This window comes from Camelus dromedarius, chromosome 17 (assembly GCF_036321535.1).
Source record: "Camelus dromedarius isolate mCamDro1 chromosome 17, mCamDro1.pat, whole genome shotgun sequence".
Classification (NCBI taxonomy): domain Eukaryota; kingdom Metazoa; phylum Chordata; class Mammalia; order Artiodactyla; family Camelidae; genus Camelus; species Camelus dromedarius.
In genome coordinates, this window is record NC_087452.1 from 13,860,669 (window position 1) to 13,888,008 (window position 27,340).

A 27,340-nucleotide genomic window follows, 5' to 3' on the forward strand; every position below is an offset into this window, starting at 1 on the left:
AGTTAATATTTTTAATTAAAATTTTATTTGTAGATAATATTAAATATATATACTGTTCTAAGAAATAATACAGAGAGAGAGATCCCATGTACCCTTTACTCAATTTCTTTCAATAATAATATCTTACTGTAGTACAGTATCACAACCAGAATACTGGCATTGATATAGTCAAGATACAGAACATTTCCATCAACAAAAGGATCACTCATATATACATCTGCACCCCTCCCACTTCTCCACTCCCCTTCTCCTTCTGTAACAACTGGCAAATACTAATCTTTTCTTCATTTCTGTAACTTTGTCTTTTCCATAATGTTATATAAACATATCATAAAGTATGTAATCTTTTGGTATTGTTTCTTACCTAAGCATAATTTCCTGAAAATTCATCCAGGTTGTTTTATGTATCAGTAATATGGATGTGTCACCGTTAGTTTAATCAGTCACCTTTAATCATTCATCATTCAGATGTCAGAAGGACATCTGGGCTGGTTGTAGTTTTTGACTACTAGGAATAAAAGTGCTATAAACATTCATGTACAGGTGTTTGTGTGAACATAAATTTTCATTTCTCTGAAATAAATGCCCAAGAGTGCAATTGCTAGGTCATACAGTAGTTTTATATTTGGGCATTCAAAAACTTACCAAGTTATTTTCCAGAGTGACTGTACCATTTTACATCCCTAATAGCAAGGCATCAATGATCCATTTTCTTCCCATTCTCCCTAGCATTTGGTGTTGGTACTTTGTTTCTTGTTTTAATCATTCCGACTAACAAATGTAAACAGGCTACCACAATACAGTACGAGAAATGCTTTAAGAAAACATGTAGAAAAAGCTCCAATCAATCTTAGGTGGAGATTTAAAGAAATCTGTTGATAGATGAAGCTAATTAAGGTAGAATATGAAGGATGAACTTTCCCCTTCCAGGAAAAAAAGGGGGAAAATCTTGTGAGAGGAAGAAGTCATATATGTCAACCCCAGGGATAAGAGAAAGCACCAGGCAAATTGGGAAAATGCAAATAGCTTGGGAGGATAACAGGCAATGAGGAATTTGAGGAAAAGTAGATGCAAAGTTAAGCAGAAATTAAACAACAAAGAGCCTTATATGCCACTGAGACTTGGCCTTCATACAGAGGATAAAGGCTTGAGAGAGAAAATGATAGTCCCATTTTGATAAACATCTGCTTCCTGCTCCCAAATGGCACTCTCTTAATTTATACAATTAATATGTGAGCAATGAAACAAAACTGAGTGAAGGATATAGAGGAGGAGTGATCAATGACAGGAGATGAGTCCTTTGTAGCCAGAAAACTAAAGGATATGGAATGAAATGGGAAGCTAATGTGGAGTTTAGAATAGGGATCACCAAATCCAGCCCACTGCTTGCTACTGTAAATAAAGTATTATTGGAACACAGCCACTTCATTCATTAATGTACTATCTATGACCATTTTTACATATGATGACAGAGTTGAGTAACTGAGACAGACACTATCTCACAAAATCAAAAATATTTACTGTCTGTCTCTTTAAAGAAAATGTTTGCCAGTTGTTTTTTTAAAGCAAGGAGTAGCTGATTAAGAAAAGCACTGCCAAGCATCCTTTGGATTTAACAGCAAGTAGGTTTTGGGTGACTCCGTGAGAGCAGTTTTTAGTAAAATGGTTGAAGTTAAATATATAAAAAAAAGTGGATAAAAAAGAAGTGGAGAGAGTAAATGCACCACGAACTCACTCCCAACCCAGTCCCACCAATAAAATGTATTATCTCAGTTGACAGGTGAGGAATCAGAGATTCAGAGATTTTGAGCAACTTAGCTAAAGTTGCACAGCAAGGACTTAGGAGTCAGAACAGAATCCAATTCTGTTTATCAAAACCCACTTTTTTTTTTTTTGCTAGTTTGGATAGTCCCCTAGAATTTAAGTTTGAGGGACCAGAATTCAAGTCTCAAGAACTTATTTAGAATCTAGTAATTGAGAACTTGGAAGACAAAATATTTTGCAGAAAAAATGAAATCTTCAAGCCTTGTCTGTCATCCCTGCCAACAGGCACACTAAAGGAGTGAGATAGTTTAATAACTATGTTCAATTAATCCAAAATCATTCTCTCTCCAAATGCAAAAACACTTATTCCCCAGGCCCATCTAATTTACAGAGAACACCTACTCAGAGTAGGTTTTCATAGACATAATGGGAACCACTTACAACAGCATCTATTCTAAAATATTCTGCACAGCAAACAAAATGAATTAATGCAATCTTTTAAATTAATAGCCATTAAGGGAACAATAATAACAATGATAACAATGGGAGATAGGCATTTCTAATGAAAGAGAAACCTGGTAGACCAGAACCTTATTATTCTATAAAGGTCTACATGAAAAACCTGAATAAGAGAATATAAACTTTTTTTCCCTAATATGTAATTTACTATTGTCCAAATTCATAGATGTATGCTAAATAACACACAGCTTCATTTTCCTCTCATTCCTTTATCAATTTTCAGGCCAACAGTTTTAAGTAAGATAGGTTAGAGGAGGGTTGCCATAGCATGTCACCATTCATTAGAAATCACTTTAAAGCAATATCACTCAAAGGGAGCAGATTTGCCCTTCTGGGGACATTTAGAAATGTCTGGAGACATTTTGGGTTGACACAACCTGGGGTAGGCAAAAGCACTACTGGCATCTAGTGGGTAGAGGCCAGGGATACTATTAAACATCCCTCAATGCACAAGACAGCCTCCCGCAACAAATAACCTTCTGGCCCAGAAGGTCAGTAGTGCCCAGGATGAGATATCCTGCTTCAGAGGACACCATGGTGGCACAATGGCATCTCAGTTAATGATACAGTCACCAACATTTCAAACACACTAGTTACACATAGGCAACTATTACTTGCAAAGTCATGAAATACAACCCTTAAACGTTCACAGTGGAAAGGATAGCCTAAAATGGAGAATTACATAGGGATAGTTGAAATATTAAAAATAATGTATCAGTAATACCATGTATAAGTTTTAATAAGTATTGGCCCTCCTCTTCAGAGATGGTATTATACACATATGTAGCTGTATACATATACCCTTTGGACAAGCAGCCCATAGCTACATAAAAACAGTACAATAAAGACCTATATGAGGCATATTTCCAATAAATCTACAGAGAGAGAAATGTATGACTGAAAAAGTACTTGTTGAACACAAGCAGCTGTGTACAACTAACACCTAATTACTCAACTAGAACATATCCATCAGGCAGAACAAAGGTGGATAATTTGCTATCATCTACTGAGATGATTTACCAAATTACTGCATAAAAATACACTTAGCTCATATTAAAATTGTGACAGTAACCAATCAAACACAAGTATATTCAGAATTAATGGCTATTTGACCTAACTTTCTTTTGTGGGTTTTAGAAAATATACTCCAAGGGAATAAATCAAAGGTAGTATAAAAATCTCAACTGGAAACTTGAAATTGACTTCTGAATTCTTCCATAACTATTATAAAGATTTCAATAAAGTTTGGTACACAAAAACTAATAATAATATGAGATAATATAATATCAGAAATAATATAATAATATGGGAATAATTTAAAACAGTAATAGGAGATAATATAATATGGGAAAATGTCAGCAATGCTTAAAAATAAATTATATCTGTTATTGCTTTGGTTACTTATTTATTATAAAACAAATTATATAGAGATATTAGCATATAATTTAATTGAAACAGAAATGTGATGAATATTACCCTCTTGGATCTTAATAATAAATTCTACAAAGACCTGAATTGAAGAAAAATCTTCTGAGAGCTGACTTTGTCATCAAGTGAGCACTAGAAACATCCTCTGGTAAATTGGTTCATTGCTCACAATTTCTCACTCCTGTCCTGTATTAGAATTACAGACCCCATGCCCTTTGTCACATGACTTCTCATTACCTTCCACTAAGTGCAAAGAGTATGTTTCCTCACTCAGTTAATATTGAGTTTAGCCTCATGACATGTTTGCCCAATAGCATGTGGGCTGAAGTGATGGGCCCTAGACACAAGTTAACCTTCAGAGGCATTTCATAATTCTGCTTACCATTTTTTTGCTTTCATGCAATTTACCGTCAGAGTAGCATGTCTCATATGGCTATTAACAAATTAGAGAAATACAGTGATGACCCACAAATTCGTAGCAAGGAATATATTTGTCATTGGAAGCCAATGAGATTTTTGAGGCTGTTTGTTAAATAGCAAAAACTACTTTTCACTTACTATAGGCTTTTCCAATTATATTAATACTATGGATGCTTGATGTCTACCACCCCAGCACTTGTTCCCCTGGTTTTTAATTGAAGATCCACCTTCACTTCATATATTTAGGAAGACGTGCTGGAGTAAACCGAGTCTTGACATTCCTCTGGTCACAGTAATTTGATTTGTTTATGGACACAAGATTTCAGTTGGACCAATTATACTACATTTGAGGACTTCTGGAAAAACTACCAGAAAATAATTTCACTGTTTCCTCCTAGTCTCTTACTAGAAGAATGGGAAATTTAAGCTGCTACAGATATCTTCCTGACACAAAAATAAATCTAGCACTACCTAGACTTAAGCCAACAAAGTTGAAACTGGAGTTGAGAGATAGAAAGAAGCCAATTCTGACAATGTGACCCAGTCTCTGAACCCAGCTAAACCTGAGAATTAATGTTGCTCTGAATTTGTATATGTGTGCTTACTTTCTTTCATTCCTTAATTTAATTTTAATTGAGTTATTGGTCATTATTGGTCACTGAGAACAGATAGATTCATAAGGGATACAACAGCTATGATGACAAGTTAAAGGATAGAAAATAGAGGAAATATTTTTTAGTCTGGCTTTTTAAAAATTAATTAATTAATTTGTATTGAAGTAACCTTGATTTATAACATTTATATGAGTTTCACTATAGCATTATTTTTCTATACCCTGAAATATGCTCACAAAACAAGAAATAAACATTGCTGAGGATGAGGTTGGTGTGAATGTAAATTGGTGCAGCCACGATGGAAGATAGTTTACTATTGATGACCCAGCTATCCCACTTGAGGGTATTTATCCAGAGAAAATATTCTTTTTAAACACTGTTTTCCTTTATTTGAACTGAAACTCAGTTATTCTGTAATGTGTATAGAAAGAATTTACTGCAGAAAGAGAACATTTATAAGAGCATATGCAAAATACATGCTTAAATCTCCTCCTATTCATATAATGTTCTTGTAAAAGTATCATTATGACATAATTATAGTTTAACCAAATTCTAATGTGAAATTAACATTTCAAAGATATAATAGAATTATAATATTTTTCCTAAAAGACAAAATATTTTATCAATTCAGACTAAATTTAAAATCTTCCAAACTTCACGTGAAATATGAGACTATCTAAAATTCTACTAAATTTAAAATGAGCAGGTTTAATCCCAGGTTTACAAACAAGATACAAAAACACTTTTGATGACAGAAAGAATAAACTCTATCTATCCTAAAGTCAAGTCTGCATAAATCTATTTTTTTCTAGATAATACAGGTAAAGTGTTTTTTTTCCCCTGTAATTGAGTAAAGGAAACTTACTTCAATTAGTTAATCAGATTGCTTCCACTCAGTGAAAAGTTTTCCTAGGTGACCATCAGTAAAGTGACCAAGTATTTGATAATTATATTGTCAGATGTTAATTTTTCACTTCTAGTTGCTTAACTACCACCTATATTTTAGAAAATAATACTCTGTTTCTCTGACTATAAATGTGATAACATATTACTTTATATTATTTGGAAAATACTGAAATGTACAGAGGAAATAAAAGCCTGCCATGTTCCAAATACAAACTACTGTTCACTGCCCCTCCCACCAAAAGAAAACCAAAATACACTTAAACTTAGCCATCCTCTAGGACTACCTAGAACATGATTTCTCAAAGTAGAACTCACAGACAATATGTGTATCAGAGGTAGCTTGAGTGCTTGTTAAAAATGAGGGCTGCTGTGCCCCATCCTAACATTTTAGTGATTTGAAATTTGAGGAGGCAGGACAAAGAAGTTTGCATTTTTAGCAAGTACCCCAGGTAATCCGTGTGTGTACTGACATGTACATCAAACATTACTCAGCAAACAAATGTTCAGCACCTACTCTGTGCCATTTCCTATGCTGATTCCTGGGAATATAGTGATAAACAGAAAGAGCTATAATCTCTGTCCTCACAGAATTTCAGCCTAGTAACGAGCCAGATATTACTAAATGACCACACAAACAAATACAGACTCCGAACTGGGACAAGGGCAATGATGGAGAGAAGTTCAGAAATATGGACATTTGGCCTTGCCAGGAATTTCAAGGAAAGCATCTCTGAACTGAAACCCAAAGCTAAGCATAAATGAATTAAGGAAGGAGGGGAGAGGAGGTTGTGTTCCAGGCAAAAGGAAAATGATGTCATAAATCACGTGGATGGAAAGGAGCAAGGAAAGAAAAGAAATAATTCACAAAGCCCATGATGTGATGGCGACAGGGCAGGGGGAGCAGATTGTGAGACGCTAGAGAGGCAGCAGCTAAGTCTTGTAGACTAACTCTGCCTTCACTCTACAAATGCATAGAGTTTAATAGGGGAGAGGACACTGGCAGGGTTATAGTTGAGATAAGTCCTACTGATGCTAGAGCTATACTGTCCAGTAGGGTAACCACTAGCCACATGTGGTTATTTACATTTAAACATAATAAAATTAGAAGTTCAATTCCTCAATCACACTAACTACATTTCAAGTGTGTAGTAGCCACATGTTGCTGATAGTTACCTATTAGACAGCATAGGTATAGAATATCCACTGTCACAGAAAGTTCTATTAGCAGAGCTGCTCAAAGTGTGGTCTGCAGACCATAGTACAGTGGACATTCCTTGAGAGCTAGTTAGAAATGCACAATGTCAAGTCCCAGCCTGCATTTGAAGATGATTCTTAGATGACCTATATGCATATTAAAGTCTAAGACGTATAATTCTAAAAATTAACTGACCTTTTAAATGGAATCCAATTAATAATTCGCTACTCTGAAAGGGGCAAAAAGCACTGAGAAAATTCCGATATAGAGAATGACTGAAAAGATGGGGATATTGCCAAGTACCAATTTGGACATCAATTTCATGACATCTCCTCAAATCCCTTTAGGAACTCAGTGAAATATGCACACCACCTCGTTCCAATCAAATACTTCACATTGAGAAAAAAAAAGATTGCCTTACAGTTCTTTGCAAGCATGATTTCGAGGTATCCCCCCGCTGTCTTCCCTTCCCATCCAGTCCCCTGTTCTATCCCTCACTAATGTCTTACTGTTGTGAGCAGGATTGCTGCATATCATACCAATAGAATACAGGCTGTGACACAAACAGCTGAATTTTTTTTTTAGGGTTCCCAGTGGAAGGCTATAACGTATGAAATGTTATTTGTCGGATCGTTAAAAGAAACTAATGAACTCACTGACTTCCTGAAATGGTAGTTCTATTTTTCAGGAGTATGGTTGCCTATTTATTTTTAACTGTACTATTATCATAAAAATAGATCAACTTGTGGTTGTTACCCATTTCAGACACGCACTCCACTCCACTTTTATTGCACAGTCTGTTACATGACAAAATACCTGAGGAAGCTCACCAAACTCATAGACTTGTAAACAAAGCATTACAGCATATGTTAGGACAGGAAAAAAAAACTTCTAAATAGCTAACCTAGGCTAAGATTTAATTCTGAGCTAAAGAGAGAATATAATAACAAAATGATAATAATCTTAAAATGAACACTAATCTATAATGAACACTTACTAATCATTAAGGACTGAATGTTTGTATCCTTTCAAAATTCATATGTTGAAGCCCTAAACTTCAATGTAACAGTATTAGAATAGTGCTTTTGGGAGATATTAGGGTTAGATTAGTTCATGAGATTTGACAAAGTGCCTCTCCTTGATCACACTTTAGTCAGGCTCCTCTGAGTCCTCTTCCCTCTTCCTCTTAGACCTCAACTTTTGTCCTACGCTTTTGCCCTCTGCATGGCAAGAGTCCTGCTAAGTCAATTTAGCCAGAATTCCCCACCCACAATATCTGGTCACCCTCAATATCTGGTCACCCTCAATATCTAATTGGGTTCCTTATCCCCCTCTCCCCGCAGGTGATATCTGATCTCCTGGGCCCCTTCGGCAAGAATACTTGTTGTGTTGATTTAATTAGAATCCCCTCTTATCCCTGATGTTTCTTCTTAGCAATTTCCCATCCACTGACCCTCATCCTGATCCTTCACTACAAATTTCCACCATTCCTTGCCATATTTGGATTTGAGCCCAGTCTCTCTTACTTCAAGAACCCCATTGCAGTAGCCCCTATACCTATCTGATAGTCCTGAAAAAAGTCTTCCTTACCCCTTTAACAAGTGTCATAATAATTTTTGTCTTTAATAGGGTGGGAGTCTCATAATGGAATTAGTGGTATAATGAGAAGATCTCTCTCTTGCGCGCGCACACGTGCATTCTTTCTCTCTCTACAGACGCATGGAGGAAAGGCCATGTGAGGACAGAGTGAGAAGGCAGCCATCTTTAAGCCAGGAAGAAAGCTTTCACCAGAAACCAGTCTGACTGGCATCTTGATATTGGACTTTCCAGCCTGTAGAACTGAGAGAAATAAATTTCTGTTGTTTAAGCCACACCCGAGCAGACTAAGAAACTATGTGCCATGCCCAGTGCTACATACTTCACAGATTTTGTCTCATTTCATCTTTACTTACATTACCAAGCTAAAGTTACTAATATAAATACTTTGCAGATGAGGAAACTGAGGCTCACTGAGGTTAGTAACTTCCCAAGTTCACTCTTATTATTCCAAAGTCATCTCCTATTTACTTTTAGTCTGAGTCCAAAGATACCCAATGTAAAGCTTTAAGCAATACATATGTTAGAGTAGCAGCTCTAGAGCCATCCAAAGCACTCCAAGTCCTTGTAACCACTAACAAGTTTTGACAGCTATGTTAAGCTACTACTGCATTTAAACAGATGCTATTATTTTTACGGTACCATTAGGTTGTGTGTACAAAGCAAATACATCTGTATATATCCCTTGTTTTTAATCCAAGAAATTTTACTCATTTAGACTCATGTAACACAGACAAGCTGGCCTGCTAAACATACAAAAGCACATCAAAAGGGAAGTCCCGTATGGATAGGAAACCTGAATTCTAATCCGTTTTTGTAACTAACTATGGTACCTTGGGCAGATCTCTTTAGGACAAATCTCTTAGGACAAAGTGTTCCCCTATGGGAAAAGGGGGCTGCTGATCTTTAACATTCTCCCCAGAGTTAACACCCTCTGCTTTTTGTTCTCAAAGAAAGTCTTATCAAGAAATCCATTATCTCAGCTGGCAAAATAAAATGTTTGATCTTTATAAAAGGTTTAGGTCTTGTCACTCGATTACTCTGAATTTTGATCTCTAGGGTCAAAAAATAAGAAAGAGGAAAGGATAAAAGGGAGGAAGGAAAGAAGGGAGGAAGATTAATCATATGTGCTAGTCTTAAAAAACAACTAAAAAAAAAGTTCAGCCATTGATTAGCTAATAGAATTTGTACTGCTAGCAAACGTAAAATAATTAGTTGTACTGGTTAGGACTCATTCAGTTACAAGTGACAGAAACCTATTTTAAAAAGGATAAAGCAAACAACAACAACAAAAGTTAATGACTCATACAAATACAAAGTTCATGTATAGTATGGCTTCAGGCAGATATTTTTTTGCCAGCAGCTCTAGGCTTACATACTCTCAACTTCTCTTTCTGAAAAAAGCCCCAGAATTAAACTTCATTGGCCAAAAATGGCCATGTATCATATCTGAATCAGTCCCATGGCCAAGATAGGTCATATGCCTATGCTTCAAACCAAAGATGAGGGCAGCCTCACTCCTAAGCACCTAGAAACCACAAGGCAAATCCAGTAAAATTACTGTAAAAATAGAGAATGAATACTTGGCAAGCAAAAATTAGTAGCCATCCACCTTCTCAAGAAAGATAATAGTAGTAAAGACATAATGGTGAGTACTGAGAGGTTTCCCCATCTAACTAAGGATAATATAATAATAGCTGTAAATTATTGAGCATTTTCTATACAGCAGGGATTGTACTAAATGTTTTATAAGGATTGTCTACTTTATCTTACATACAGATGAAGAAACAGAGGCTCAAATAAGTTGTCATTTGCCCAGAATCCCAAAAGCTAGTAAGAGGCTGAGCTAAAATACAATATGGATTTATCTCATTTCCCAGTTCATGTTAAGAGTCTTAACCACTATGCTGCTTCCGTAAGAACTAACTTGATATCTTATTTTCAGAAAGTAGAAGAAAATAGGAGCTGCAAAGTAAAATAACTTCATTATGTGGTTTCAAAAAACAAAGGTTGTTTGTAACAACAAAAGAGTACAATAGAATTTAGTTTACTGACAATGTCCAGAACAGATCTGTGACATAATCAGTATCATAGTGTTTTAAATAATTCACTTACCTTACTTCCAAAATAGAATGGTGTTCCAAAAGTGATTTTCATAATATATGTGTATATGTATGGATGTATGTGTGTGTATACACAGAAAAGTAGAACTTAGTGTTCCCCAAAACGTTAACAATCAGGAGAACCAGCCACAACTTATACTAGTTATATAAAAATCACTAGTTATACCAGTTACTTACTAGTGATACCAGAATTATTCCAAGTCATACTGGGACATCACTAACCAGTCATTTGAAACTTGGTTGTTCATATGCCTGCAACCCAACAACCTCTATAGTCAGTCATTAAGTTTCCACTAAACTAAACAATTTTCTATAATGATGGTTGGCAAATGATGGTCTATGGGTCAAATTCAGGCTGCTTCCTGTTTTTCTAAACGAAGTTTTATCAGAACATAACACAGCCAGGCACATAATGCATATTGCTTATCACTGTTTTTGCACGGCAATGGCAGAGTTAAACAATTGCTACAGGGACTGTTTCTCCCCAGAGGTTGAAAATATTTACTATGTAGTCCTTTACAGAAAGAGCTCTCAACCTGTGTTCTAGAACATGGCATATACATGGCATACTCCTTGAAGTATGTAAATAAAAATTCCTAAACCCTGAAATTTTTCTCCCATTTTTTTAAATCACCAGGAAGGAAACTAATCTTTTACAAATACATGTTACCAAGCCCAAACTCCTGCTCACTGCAGGACAGGCCAGTAAATTGGCAGACAAGGTGTTGGGGCAAGGAATGATGACTTTATTCAGAAGGTCAGCAGACCATGAAGATAGGGGACTAATGTCCTAGACAGCCACCTTACCTAAGTCAGCATTTAAGCTCCTTATATACTAAAAAGAGGAGGGGATGCGGTTGCTGTCAGAATCCTTTGTTCTTGCAGCTGTCTGCGTAGGTCAGGTCATGATGTTCCTGTAAACCTCCAACAAGACAAATGTTATTCTCTCTTTTTCAATTTTTATCTCTATATGTATGGAAAAGTATTATCTCCTCAAAGGTCAGAGCCTTGAAAATGGGCTATCCTGTCTATTTCAGGCTATACGCAACATTCTTTTACAAAAGATGCAGAACCAGCATGACTAAGCACAGAAAACAGAGCACAGGATTAAAGCTGAAGGAACAGATCTAATATGGAGTCAGATTTGTTCTTCCCTATTATATCCACATTGAATTTCTAATGCCATAATAAGAACATCATACCACACCTCAAACTGACCTTTGAAGATGCTGAAGTGTAAATGAAGTGTTTACCAGGCAAGCTGCTCTAGAACAATTGAGAGTTCACCCAGTAATACCAGGAGTGTCCTTGCCTGCTTTAGGGCATCTTACTTTGTACTATTTCTCTTTAAGCCTTTTTTAAAAAAGGGGGAGTTAAAGAACTGGAATCTCTACATTTGCTCTATTTGGGACAATTTGTCAGTTGAAGGCTGTGACACGACTTCTTTCTTGAAAAGTTTCCTTAAAATCTTAAACCTTAAAAGCTTCCTTAACAGTCTCCCTTGCATTGGTTTATACAAACCGTATCTTGTTTCCTTCCCACTAAATCATGTTGACCCTGCAGTCATATATAATTTAGACACATTGAACCCTTAACAGGCATTCACGCACAATGTGGCTACTGAGAGACTTGTCCTTTGAAAGATTAACTGGGTACTTGGCCTTTATTTGTCCGTACTTGGAATTATTGTATTTCATCTGCTTTCCTTAATTAAGCAGCTTGGGCTCTGGATGACCCACTTTCAATAAAGAAGGCTATTTGCTTAACCACAGAGCATATGGTATTTTCCCTGATTCTGAATTAAACTCTAGGGATAATATTTCCGTTTTCTACACACAGACTGATTACTCCAACTTCATCTGATTGAATGGGAAGAGGATATTTTAGATGTGAAAATCAAGTCCTGATCCTTTATCTTCAACTCTAGACTGCACAGGGAATCCCTGATCAAATTTTTAGCAGTTACATGCAATGTTTTAGGCATTAAGGTATACCACTGAGAAGTATATCTAAAGGTTTGCAAGCTGCAGCAGACATTTCACTTGTGCTATTTAAATAAACTAGTCATGTTTCATTGTGCACCATGTTTCACTGTTGGCCACACAAATCTTAAGAATTTTCATATTTTCAACAAATTCAAGAGTAAAGACATGAATTTGAAAATGTGCAAGAAGTGTTCACCCCAAGCCTGAACAGAATATAATCCCCCTCAAAGGAAGAACACATTTTTGGTTGTAAAGAAACCATATGGCTACCAGAAAAGCAAAACAAACTACAATCCTTAGAATATTTTAAAATCAGCACAAGAAAGCTGTTGACAAGAAAAACAGGATTGCAATGTGGGTGAGAAAATCATATCTCCAAGTTAAAATCATACTAAGAACAATTCATTCATTGCTACATGCTGCTCCACTTACAGAAAATTGCCCCCCACTCTAAACTCCATCTACTCCAAAAGAGCATTTGCATCAGCCTTCCTATCTGTAAATTCCACTACTGAAATGTCAGTTCTCTGGTGCTGAAACTGCTAAAATGCAAATAGAAATGCTTTCACTAATCCTAAGGTTACATACATCTTGATACAACTGCCTTAAGACTTGTTTGAAAATACACTGTGTTCAATGTATGTTTTTTTTTTCCCCCTACCAAGCATCCATCCAAGGAGAAGATTGTGTCAGCATGAGGTGGTGATCTGTTCTAGCAGTCAGCATGGGATCAAGAAACCAGCTGGACTCAAGAACCCCAGGTCTTTCTTTACAACTCTTAGAAGAGATGCAGTCTCTTTCCACTGAGGATGCCCAGCTGCTCACAGGTAACCCTGAAGCATTAAGCATACTTGCTCCAAAAAGGCAAAGTCTGTCTGAGAGTACAATCACCACAGAGAGCAGTCAGAGGACTCAGAAAGATAAATCCCAAATGGTACCATTTAATTCCAAGAGTGAATTGCTACATAATGGAAGAATTACCATAACTTTTCAGTTAGTTGAAATTAATAAATTCATGTTTTGCTTAAGCCATTTAGAGATGGGTTACTGTAGAGAATAGTCACAAATACAAAGTATTTTTTACAAATGCTCAAAACGTAATAAAAACTCTACTATGATATGTTTATCAGACAGAAATTTTGAAGAAATACACTACAGAGATTTGCAGTGAAAATTACAGTCAGTATAAAATAATATATGAAAATTATCGATGTGCCACCATAATACAGTAGGTACTAATTAAATTATAGTTGCTGTATTTTCTATAAACACATTTTACATTTGTTTGCTAATTACATTTGCATTTCTCTGTAAATGGAAATTAATTTTCCCCCCCAAAAAATACGTGAAACAATCTATAAAAGGAAAAGTCTTGGTTTTTCAGAATCCTATATTGTTGTCTTGTTTTAAATACTGGAGTTTCAGAAGAAAAATGCTTAGAATCATGTAAATATCTAATTAACTCATCCTCTTAATCTGGTAATTTATTATAAAGCAATTATTCACACTGAAATTATCAAATGGCATAGAACAAAATTGGATTTGAGCAACAATTTGAGGCAATGGTGCCTTTATGAGTAAATAATATGCATAAAGGAAACAGACTAATAATCTACTTAAATTATGGCTTTTTAAGAGCCTGTTTATGTCCTAATTTTGAAAATGTATATGTTAACCATGCTGTTTAACAGTGCAATCATAAAGGTCAGCGTACTTTACAAAAGCTGATGGGGTCTAACAGACTTGAGAAAGTTATTAGCCTCCCCAGAAAGCTAGCATTGGAAGTCAATGAAAAACCTGCAGAGTTGTGAAAGCGGATACAGAAAGAAGTGCAGGAGGGTAGCATTTGGAAGTTAATGAAAAACCTGCAAAGTTGTGAAAGCAAATACAGAAGGAAATGCCTATGCATAAAATGTTCAGCAATAAGGTAATATGGCATTGGTCAACTTTAAAAAGTGTAATGCAGAGTGTATATGGAAGAGAAAAAAAAGTTTCAGTGGGCTAAAGATTTGTGACTTTATTCTTTATCAATGAACAAAAGTATAAAGAAGATATCCTACTTTTCTGATAATGGAAATGGAGATTAAATATAAAGTCCATTCTTCTTGTCCAAGCCTCCTTTTCCTCTTTATCTCAAATCCACAGGACAACCTGTAACCTCTCTAGGTTATAATGCACTTTCTGAAATTGAAATAAAACATACAAACAGAAAAATGCACATATAAATTTATAATCATTTTTGAAGCTTATAAAAAAGGACTCACACATATGTATTCGTTCCTTTGGGTTTCTTTTACAAAATATTATGATTATGAGAATTTTTTCCTTGTTGTTACATGTAGTGGTAATTTTCATTGCTGTAATGTTATAGATCACAAGTTTTGCCATTAAAATAGTACTTTTATAAATAGACTGGACCAGCCTTTCCTACTCACTTACTTTTGGAATATACCTAGGAGTGGAATTGCTGGGTCAAAGCTTTGTGAATCTCATCCTTTAGTTTTCCAAACTGGTAGTGCTAACTTATCTGATTGCAAGCACTGCTTGGATGTTTCCATGGGTTCATAAACCCTCAGTACTTAGTATTACCACGTTAACTTCGTTTTTAATTTTAGACATTTTTTTATGTAGTAACATCTTATTGAGTTTCTTTTTTATTCAGATATACTATACATGCAACAAAATGCACGTATCTTAAGTGTCAATGGGTTTTGACAAATTTGTTTACCCATACAACTACTACCCAGAGTAAAATACAGTCTGGGACATTTTCATCATCCCAGGAGGTATTCTCTTGCCTTTTTCCATTCAGTTCCATACTCCCACCTGAAGTATCACTGTCCTGATTTCTATCACTATAGTTCTCTTCCTGGACTTAAAATAAGTAAAATCCTACAGCATATAATCACTTATGTCTGGCTTCTTTTGCTCAATGTTGTATGTTCAACATTGTGTGTTCAACATTGTGTTTATAACATTCATCAGGGCATGTGTCAATATTATTAATTTCCTTTTTATTGTCAAGCAATATTGCATTGTATGAATATACCACAGATTGTTTATTCCATTCTCCTGGTAATGAGCATTTGAGTTATTTCAAATTAGGTTACAGTGAACATTTTCCAAATCTTTCTGTGGACATAGGTTTTTATTTATTTTGGGTAAATACCTAGAAAGGAATTTTCAGGGTGTGGGATAGAATGTACATTTAAATTTTAGAAGGAAATGCCAGACAAACAGTTATTCAAAGTATTTGTACAAGTTAACATTCTTACCAGTATTTAAGAGTTATAGTAGCTTCACATCTTTGCCAACAATTAGCACTGTCACTCTTAATTTTATCCACTGTAGTAGGTGTAAAAATGATATATGATTGTGGTTTTAATTTGCATTTCTCTAATGATTAATGGTGTTGAACTTTTTTACGTGCTTGTGTTTATTGGTAGTTCTTATATCTCCTTGTGGGACGTATGTTCAAAAGTTTTACCCTTTTTTATTGAGTCACTTGTCTTTATAACACTTATGAGTAGAAGTTCTTTATATATTCTAGAAAAAAGTCCTTTGTCAGATTTATGCGTTGTAAATATCTTGTTTCAGTCTGTGGCTTGCCTATTCATTTTCCTATTTTTTTGATAAGTAGAAATTTTATTTTTAATATTGATAAAGTCCATATTATCAATTTTTGTAATGACAAGTGCTTTTTTGTGTTTTGTCCAGTAAATCTTTGCCTACTGAAAATGAAAAAGACATTTTCCTATGGAAGATTTATTATGGTTGTAGATTTTATATGTAGGCCTTTGATCTGTCTTGAATTAATTTAATTTTGGAGTGGGATATGGAATTGATTCAGCCTTATTTGTTTAAAAAGGCTTTCCTTTCCCATGGATTTCATTTAGCATCTTGGTTTCAAATAGTTGGATGAATATATAGGTCTATATCTCAACTCAGTTTTGTCTTACTGATCTATTTGCCATTCCTTATACCAATACTACAGTCTTAATGCAGCTTTATAGTGGTTCTCAAAAGCAACTAATGTATGTCTTTCAACTCTGTTCATTAAGATGTGTGTGTGTGTGTGTGTGTGTGTGTGTGTGTGTGTGCGCATCCTTTGCAATTGCATTTTAATTTCAGAATAAGTTCATGAATTTCTTCAAAAATTATTGCTGGACTTTTGATTGGGACTGAGCTGGATCTACAGATTTCTGACTGCTTTTATGATTTATTATTTATCTTTTGTTTTCAGCAACATAATATATCTCAGTAGATTTTTCTTTTATCTATGCTTCTTGGGTTTTACATTACCTCTTGATACTCTGCCTTGAATTTTCTAATTAGTTTTTTAACATTCTTAGTTGCAATATTCCCAACTATTGCTTCTGCTCAATTGACTCTTTGGTCCACTTTTAAGATTCCAGTTTCGTATTTGTTAGGTATTTGTACTATAGTCTAAATATCCATTATATTCTCAATATTCTCTATGCTTTTGGAGCTCGTTACTTCAGTTTGAATCTTTTCTTTTGACCTATTTTCCAAATTCTTTATTCAGCTGCATCTGATATGTGATGAAACCAACCACTTCGTTTAATAAAATCTCCACTGTTGACATTTAACCACTTATTTATTCTTAAGTTCTAGAATTTCTGTTTTAAAAAATTTTTCAGTTTTCTGCCAAAATTCTCCATCTTGTCACAATTTCTGAGCACATGAATTAAAGTTATGTGGTTATAACTAATTTCATATCTTAAAATCGATATTCTTCTAAACATTTTCCTAGCTTTTATTCATTGTTCTCAGCAAAAAGGCCATTTTGAAACCTCCTAGTTAGTCACTGCTAGAAACAGAATTTCTCTTAAAAGATAAATGTTTATGGAAGTTAATGGACCAGCTTTCAAAAAATATTATCCTCTCTGATAAATCTAAGAGACAAGGTTTTCCTAATGTAGAATCAGTTCACTGATACCCAAAAATTTTAGCTGAGATATGTCAGTCTTTAACTGGTAATTTATGATATTGCTTGATGATAAGGAAAAATGCAATTCATGAGTGTAACTTATTGAGAATAAAGCAAGATGCTCTAATTAAATCACGCTCAGCTTTACCTCTGAAACATGTATGCACGAAACACAACCAAAGCAGCATAGCAAAAGTTGAAAGAACTGAGCTGAAATTTAAACCACCACTAACAAAAGATAAAACCATATCTTACAGTCCAGATGTATCCAGATTGATAGTCTCCTAAAACAAATCCATCCACACTCCCAAGAGGATTATATAGAAACTAGAATGTATAACATATAACATTAATAATGACCAACATACAACCCAAAATTGACATGGAAAGACTTAGGAAAATGTGACTCTTTATAAGTGAAAAGACAACAGATGCCAAGTTCAAGATGACCCAGATTATGTAATTATCAGACAAGAGCTTTATAGCAGCTATTGTAACTATTACTATTTGTTATAACTTTCATAACAAATACACTGAAATGAACATAAAGATGGGAAATATCAACAGAGAAATAAAACTATAAAAATAAATGAAAATTTTAAAAGTGAAAAAGTAAAGTATCTTACCAAAAATGTTCAATAGATAGTCTCAATAATAATATATATAACAGAGGAGAGTGTCAGTAATCTTGAATATAGATCAATAGAAATTAATCAGTCTTAAGAACAGAAAAGAAAAAAAGATTGATAAAGACTGAACAAGACTTAGGAACTTGTGCAACAATAGTGAAAAGTCTAAAATAAGTTGCATTGTTGTCCCAGAAGGAAAGGAAAAAGAGATTAGGGCAGAAGTGTATTTGAAGAAATAACATTTGAAAATATGCTAAATTTGGTGAGATACATAAATTAATAGAATCTAGAAGCTCAGTAAATTCCAAATAGGATAAATTCTAAGAAAACCATACATAGATACATAATAATCAAACTGCAAAAAAACGAAGACATTACAAAAATGTTAAATACAGAAGGGTAACAGTTTAACTCACTGGGTTTCTCTTCAGAAATCCATGAAGAAGAGTAGTTAGTGAAAAAATATCTTTAAAGTGCTGACAGGAAAAACAAAAACATAAGAACTTTCAACTCAGATTATATATCTAGCAAAGATATCCTTAAGGAATGAAAGAGAAATAAAGACATTGTCAAATCAAGGAACAACAGTTTGTTGCCAGCCAAGCTAAAGTGCAATAAAAAATTTAAAGAACTTTTTAAGGCTGATGGAAAATAATACTGGAGAAAACAATTACTCCAGGAATGAATGAATGACTGAGAAAATTGTGGCAAAATGTATATTAAAAAAAAGAATTGGACACTCTGACTTTGATAGCTAGATACAAGTATCAAAGCCTTAAATTAAATTTTTGCCCCTAATTATTGAGATTAATCAAATGTTATTTTAATTTCAATTATAAATGAAACCATCAATTCACTAGATACATGTAGTAGAAGCTGTGTTGTGCTACCCTGATGCTTCCTTTTAGGACGAAAGTACTCATTCCCTCATTTGCCAGGACTTGTTGGCTACTAAAGCTCACAGGAGAGATGTGAGTCGTTCTCATTCACAGGGAGCTCCCTTATCCTCATTGAGTCTCTTTCCCAGGGGGCCCCCACAATCAATGACTGGTCTGTTTTGGACATAAAAGTCCAACTGCCTTGCCCAATTCAAGACAAGTCTGAAAGTTCATTGCAGCTCCACAGCTTCTCACAGAATCAGCCTTCGTTCTCACCACATCACAGTACCCAATTTCTCTCTGCATGATCTTACTTCATCCCTCCCTTGTAGATGCTGTTTGAAAGGCACTCCCCAACAAACCTTGTGCGTGCAAACCTCTATCTCCTAGTCTGTTTCCTGGGCAACCTGACCTAAGAGAATTTACCATACACAGAGCCCTTCTATAGTTGAGTCCTTTGGGAAAAAACCCCAGAAAACAAAAAACAACAACAAAAACAAACTGTGAAAGATGAGGGGTGAGAAAAGAACAAACATCACAGTAACTTTCAGTTGAATATAATTATTTAGGTTGTTTCTCTCACTGTGACTGGCTAAATAAAACATATTCATGGGACCCAGTTGAAAGGCAAATGACAGTGTTGAGACCCACTTTCCATCCAGGTTCTACCAACTCTAAGATCCATGTATCGGTTCCGTCTACCACCAGTCTGCAATGCCAAAGATAAAATAATAGAACACAATTAGAAATGTATGAAAAAATGAGAAAATGCTTTCTTAAGCCATAAAATGTGTAGAGAAATGGGTGTTCAGTTATCATAAGGAACCATAGTTATTCACTGGCATTCACAGCAAACAGACCAAATCTTCCTTAAGAGGCAATGACAGATTTATGCTGGAAAAACCATCTCACATTTTTTTTCTTGGGTCATGCACATTTAAAAAAATTGCATAATCATTCTCAAAACTCTAAAATGCTGGGGATTAAAGGTGTTTTGGTTGAGATTTTTGCTTATCGTATTTCTTCCATTTGAAACAAGAAATCCAGTCATCTTAATAATCCCTTTCATTATATAGCTCCCTAGAGTTTACCGTACACTATTGTATATAGTACCTCATTTATATTTTTGTTATTGCCCACACAGTACATAATAATTGTAAAATTACTGAGAAATACAGAGAAGCAAAAAGTAGATAACAGAGTATAGGAAATCCTAGTAACAAGATAAAAAGTATGTTGCAGAAGGCATATTTTATTTTGCTTTCTTAGTATTCCATTCTCCCAGAGAGCCCACCATTTTTCTTCTAGGAAGCTCCAGTCTCTTCTCTGCAATTCAATCCAAGTGTGAGTCTGACTTTCCCTACCCTTTACTAAAAAAAAAAAAAAAAAAAAAATGTGCTTGTCTCAGGCCTAACTAATCAAATCTCGAAATGATTGGTTCAGGGAACAGTACATGAGGCAAGACAGGCCAATGATTGCTAGGCCATTTGAGGGAGCAATTAAGGATTTTTTTTTTTTTTTTTCTAGCTGGGGATGCTACTCTGGTAGGAAATGGATTTGCATATGGCCATCTTGGCCAACATATGTGGTGGTCCTACCTGAGGCTAAAGCTAACACAATGGAAGCAGAGTAAAGGTGAAGCCTTAGAGCTCATGATGTTTAAGCCTTTGAATCTGGTTGCACTTGAATTTCTTTTGAACTTTTCAGTTTGTGGCAGCTAATATAGTCCCTTTTTTCTCAAGCCTATTTGAACTTCATTTGCATTACTTACAATTAATTGAAAGAGCTCTAGTAATACATAATACATAATTGTTCATGATTTGTTTATTATTTTTCCCTGGCTATATATAGGTAGATAAACAAGTTTAACAGAAAACAAAAACAACAGAACTTGAAAGTATTTTGTTTTATACATAAAACCATCCAGCATGGCAGGCAAGGCAAATATTATTAGTTCCATTTTAAAGATAAATAAACAGGGAACAAAGGACAAAGTTCATAAGTCAGATTTTGGACTAGAATCCATGTCTTGTTAACATCTAGTATTTTTTTTAATATATATATATTAGATGGCATTGCCCTTCAACTGTCTCAAAATCCTAAAAGTTCATTTCCTGAATATTAATTACCTACCATGTGAGAATAAAAGTGCAGGCAGATAGTATGAGTTTATAAAGAACTTGATCCTTAAAATAAGAAGTCTAGAAAAATAATGACATTGCAAAGAGAGCTAGGACCTCCAAGATTATGGATGGAGGTTTCAAAATATCTGTTCCTTCATTCAGCAGATGTATGTTCTGTGCCTTCTTCGTGCCAGGGTTGGTGTCAGAACACTGGAAATGCAACTAAGATCAAACCCTAATTAGTCTCTGTCCTTACAGAGTTAACAGAAGGAGACAGAACACATCCAAGTATGTACACAAATGATATGAAAATTCCAACTCTGACATGTACTTTGTAAGGGAGATATTTTGCTGCTAAAAGAGTTCATCACAGGGCAATTTGATGTAATGAGAGTTAAGGAATGTACAAAGAGGGAATGATACTTGAATTGAGATCTTCAGGATAAGTAGACATAAAAGGTGATGGAAAAGTTTTCTAAATGGATGCAATAGCATGTGCAAATATCCTGTAAAGATGAGAGGGTCGATGAAGAATATATAGGATCAGGAGGAGGTCTGTGGGTCTGGACTAGTTAGAGTAAATGGTACCGTGACTAAAGCTATTGTCTGGCTTTCGTTTATTCAGGACTTAGATTTATAAGATTGGTTTATCAGTTTTTTAATGGATTTAGTCCATTCTCTCCCAACATCTGAGACAAATATTTTCTCCCACACAAATTAGCTTCCTATTGTTAAAAAAAATCCATAAAGAAATTATTTCAGAAGAATATAACTGAGTTATCTTTTTTTTTTTTTGCTTTGCAATGTGTAGCCTTTTTCTTTCTTCAATTTAAGCTATTTTAAGCTAATACCTTCTCTGTGCTAACGTTTCCTAGAATTACACAATTTAGATGTGGAAGAGATCTTACAGATATTCTAAAATAGTCCCTTAATTTCACGAATGGAGAAACTATACCCCCCAAATCTCCCAATGTGATTTACACAATGTCACCGTATTAAAATGGCACAAATGACTGGTTATTCCTCCAAAAATGATTTTTGCCAAACTAAATCCCAGTTTCTATACCCAACCATTATCTTGTCAATTCGTTAATCCTTTTCATTGACTCTCTATTTTCTTCATATCTTTTGTTAAGCTGTAGAGCTCAAAGCATGTCACATAGTACATAATAACAGCCAGCATACCAAAATGAAACACAGTAGGTTAGATTCCTGCAGTTTTTCACATTATAGCCCTAAAATATTTTTGCCTAAATATTACAAATGTTTGATATCACTATCTGAATAAGTCTATAAACATTATTACAAATATGTAGAAAGCTCTGTCATAATACAACTACAACTGACTGCAGACTCGTATATTAGGAAGTACAGATTATTCCAATAATTTATTTTTAATAGGAAATTATCTAAACAGTACATTTGAAAAGAGATCATAAATAAGACAGCAGCAAAGATAAGATTTGTAACTAGAGCGTGAAAACCATCTGTTATTAAAGTTGTTTACTTTAGTAATATACAGTAAAGTATTGTTGAAATTTTATTTTTCTTCTAAATAAGTTAAATATTTCACAGTGAATTGCCTAATAATTAACAGATTTATTGGCAGCCTGGGAATTCACATTTGTTATAAACTTATTCAGTCATTTCCCCTTGCCCTTAAATATTTTTCACAATGAGTTTTAGAGTTTAAGTCTGCCTTGGTTTTTCCCTTTACCTTTTCATTATTTCTTTTGATAATAAAATGGATTAAAAATTTTGAGCAATTATAAATGGAGCCATCCTCCACCTATCATGAAATAATGATGCCTAGAAAAATGTTGCTTTTGAATAAAGTGTCACATAGCAGATAAAGTAACATAAAAAGCAAGCAATTGCTTCTCCATATCATACATAAATTAATGTATTCATTGTAGTAATACAGGGAAATGACAAAATTAAAGAGTACATAAAATGTATAATGAAAAACAACCACCCTCCAAACTACACGATTTATATCATTTTTTGGTAAATTTGAATAACATTTTTATAGCTCTATTTCTTGTGTCATTAACCTCAGTCAGTATAACAGTTCTGTGAAGGCAAGATGGAGACATCATCACCTTTGCCCTTCCATTCCATCTTCTGCCACTACTTTTCACCTTCTACTTTTCCTCAAATATTTCATTGTTTACATATTTTTAAGGTTAAAATTAACATTATATCCTATATTCTTAAATTTAGCTGAGCTTGTTTACAGATTTATTAATAAAGTTGAAAATCAATAGGCTTTATCAATATTATGAATGTCTTAATCTCATATAAGCCTTTGCCAGATTGATAACTTTTTACTTTACTGTATCTTATTTTGATCCTTGAGTAGCTCCAAGGAGTAAGCCAAATAAAATAACTTTTCTTTTACTCCTTTGCTTCAAAGCATTTCATGTATTAGTTTGCTTCATATTTGGATCATGATTTTCCTATATAAAATTTGATTTTTCCTGAACAATCTAATTCCTTTTCCTTTTTCTTCTTGACCAAAAGCTAAAACAACAAAAAGCTTCACCATAACTCCAATTTATCACATACCTATTGATAATAGTATCATATATTATATAAGGTCTTTTCCTCCAAATATACAAATTCTAAAGTGCTATCATCTTCTCCAATCTTTGAGTAACCTGGTCAAAAGCTGTTAACCTAGAACTTCTCCATTCTCCTATGTTATAGCTGTACTTTACTGGATCTCATAAGCTTCTTTTTTTCTTGGTTTTCTTCCTATTGTTGGTAGAGTATTTCAAGAAAATCCTAAGAAAAGATACACAAATGGTAAATGTTGAGAGTCTGGAACATTTTATATGCTTGAATTGATTGATATTTTGGATGAATACAGAATTGTGGGTTTAATATTTTTTGTCAGAACTTTAAAGGCATTGCCTCATTAACTTTTATCATTCCATGTTATTGATACCTGTCTGCTTATCTTTACTTTTTACATATCCTATCTTGTGTTTTAGTATTTTTCAACTTAGTTTCAGGATCTTCTCATCATTTATGATCTCACATAAATGTGACAAGGTGTAGCTCTTTTCACGTTCATCAATGAATCCTTTCATTTTAAAGATTCATAGTTCCCTTCCACTGCAGAAGATTTTCTTGTGTAATTTCTTTAACTATTTTCTCTTCTCTGTTTTCTTAACTCCTTTTCCAGGGCTATAATTCTGATGATGATTGTTCTATACTAGTTACTTGTTTTGCAAGTTTTTTCAGATATTTTCAAAGTCTGATTTTTTTTGCTCTTCATCCTGGGATATTTTATTTACATTAATTTCCAAATCTTCAGCTGATTTAAAAAGTTTTTTGTAATCATATTTTAAATTTATAGCAGTTACTTTCATACTCCATAATGCTTTATATCACATAGCTTACTCTTCATGAATTTTATGAATGCAATCATTTACCACTCAGGAAGGGTAAATTTGGTTTTCTGGTTTTGTTTTATTCTGTTTTGAAGATACCTGTTTTATTTTTAAGAGATAATTTTAAAGATTTATTTCTGTATCTTAAGGGGGAGTCAGCTTTTCTTCAGTTTAGGCTTATCTTTTTCATACTGATAGCTTTCTTCATAATTCAGGTGATATTTAACAACCATTTCTTATTTAAGAATAAAGAGCTGAGATGACTATCTTAGGGAGCTAGCAAGAGTTTCTTTTTTTTTTTTTTTTTTAATAAATTTGGCTTTTTTCTAGTAGATTTTTTCTCAGAGTGGCAAGCCAGATTAAGAAGTCTACTGTTAATTACAAAGCTTCATTTTAAGATGATCAGGCAAGAAAATGCTATCAGGCCAACCATGGTTCTATTAAAGGACAGAATTAAGGTTTTATTCCAAGGCACCATAACATGAACCAAATGTATTAGTTCTCCCAAGAGACCAACCTATCTGATTTCTTTATAGAAGATCCTCTTGGGTTGGTAGTAGCTGTTTATAGTGGGTTAATTGTTTCCTAGTTGAGAACAGATTGGCACGAATCTTTCCTTTACAGATCATCAGTTAATCCCCCAAATCCTACTTTCATTCTCATGACTTCTCTCTTTCCTTTCTTCCAATGCCAATTTGAGCATATTTCTGAAGTTTTATTTTGCATACCAAATCCTACCTCCGCAAGAGTTCTCTAGGGCCATATTCTGGGCAACAGCTTCCAAGAATCTGAAATACATTGATTGTTCAAACAACAGACTTTATAGCTTCCAGAAATGTGTTGAGATCTCACATGTGTTAATTCTTTTTGTCATTCTGGGTTTATAATTAGCTGCACTTCAACACCATGAACATAATGGGATCTCTGAGGAAAGAAAGGTAAACGATATGTATCCCAACCTCCAAAATTGCGCTAGAAGCTAAACTTAAGTTAATATGTTCAGTAAATTTTCATCCCTTTTGTAATGTTATAGCTGAATTTCTTCCTTCTGTATCATTGGCTGTGATTTCTGGAATGTGCTTTATCATATTGTTGTTACACATTACTCTTGAGTAGTTTGTTATAACCTTTGCATTTTAAGTGTCACTTGAGAGAAATAAAAGCACACATTAAGCCAAATACTTGAGTAAAATTGGTAAACCCTTATTATTTATAAATTAGTAGGTTTTTTTAGAATGTACTGGGGTTTACTATAAATTATGTGGGCATTAAAAATTTTTATTCTTTCCTGAGATATAGTATAATGATATGCTTTAACATATAATTTTAAAACTATTTATTTTTTTATTTGGCTACCATATTACTGTATCACCATTGCACATGACAGCAAATCAGTGGAAAATTAATCTGCCTGTAATAGATGCTGTCCAGGGCCCTGCCCATTTCACCACTACTAATTCAGTGTTCACTGGTGCATCTTCCAACTTCCAGCACCTATACATGAAAGTTTTCGCTGGCAGAAAGAAGCCTGCTTTTCTGACTGTGCAACAGGTTAAAAGTGCTGAGGATTAACAACCTCAGGAATAGCACTCAGAACAATAACTGGCAGCTGTTTCAGGTATAAATACCCCCTGCTCTCTCCTTTCTCAGGTGGTGTAACTGAGAAGTGGCTTTCAGAGCTTCTCCAACTAATAATGTGAATATCTGCCTTGAAAAGGAAGCACTGATAATGTCTTTCTCTGCTGATTTCTCCTCTTCTGCACCTGGAGTTACCTCTCCAATAAACTATCTGCAGTCAACTCTTGTCTCAAATTCTTCTAGGGGAACCCAAATTAAGACACTATGTGACACAGAAACAAAGTTTAATTGGTTCATGTATTAATAGTCTTTGGCAATTAATAGTGGCTACAAGAGACAAACCACTTGCTTCCTAACACTGATCTCATCTTCTAGAAGCACCGCTAATGAATTAACAAAATCCCATTATTACTCGCTATTAATGACTCCAAAAATCTGGAATGAAGCACCTGAGTCAATATCCCCCTTATTTTTTCCTTTTTATACTGAGAAGTATCAGAGTCTGAAGGTAAACAGAAGGAATATAACAAAAGAAATGACTCAATCAACTAAAGTCTCCAGGACTACATATTAGGTTGAGGAAAAAGCCCAAGGGTAAGCCAGAAATCCCCGCCATGAGAAAAATATCAGCCCTCAAATTAGACAGAGTGAAACCTGCTCCAAGACCTTAACCAGAAGCTCAACAGTGTGAGAACTCCACTAAGTTCTCATGCGCCTCTCCTTCACATTCTTCATCCTACCATCCCATCTCAATCTGCAGAAACGTGGTTAATGTATACAATCCTCAGCCCCTACCTCTACCTTGGAAGGGAAAACAAACTAGTGTCAAGAGGAGAGTCAGGATTCATTCACTCTATACACAAGCAAAAGAACTTATAGGCAGAATAGCCTAAGCTTAAACAAGATGAAAGAAACAACATGACAGTGATGCAGATATACTGCAAAAGGGGGAAAGAAGGAAGCAGGGGAGAAGGGAAGGAAAGGATAGAGGAAGGGAAGAGGGAGAGAGAAATAAAAAAGAAAGAGGGGAAATAAGGTGTAACAGGAAAACAAGACATTCAAATCAGAAAAAATTAAAATGTGAAGGAAAAGAATATAATTCCTCAACTGCTTTTCACAACAGAGGGAAATCAATAAGAACAAGAATTTGGTCAAAACAACAATAAAATAAATAATAGTATGAAATGAAAATCAGATTGGAGACCCCCCCAAAAAAAAACACATTGAAGGACA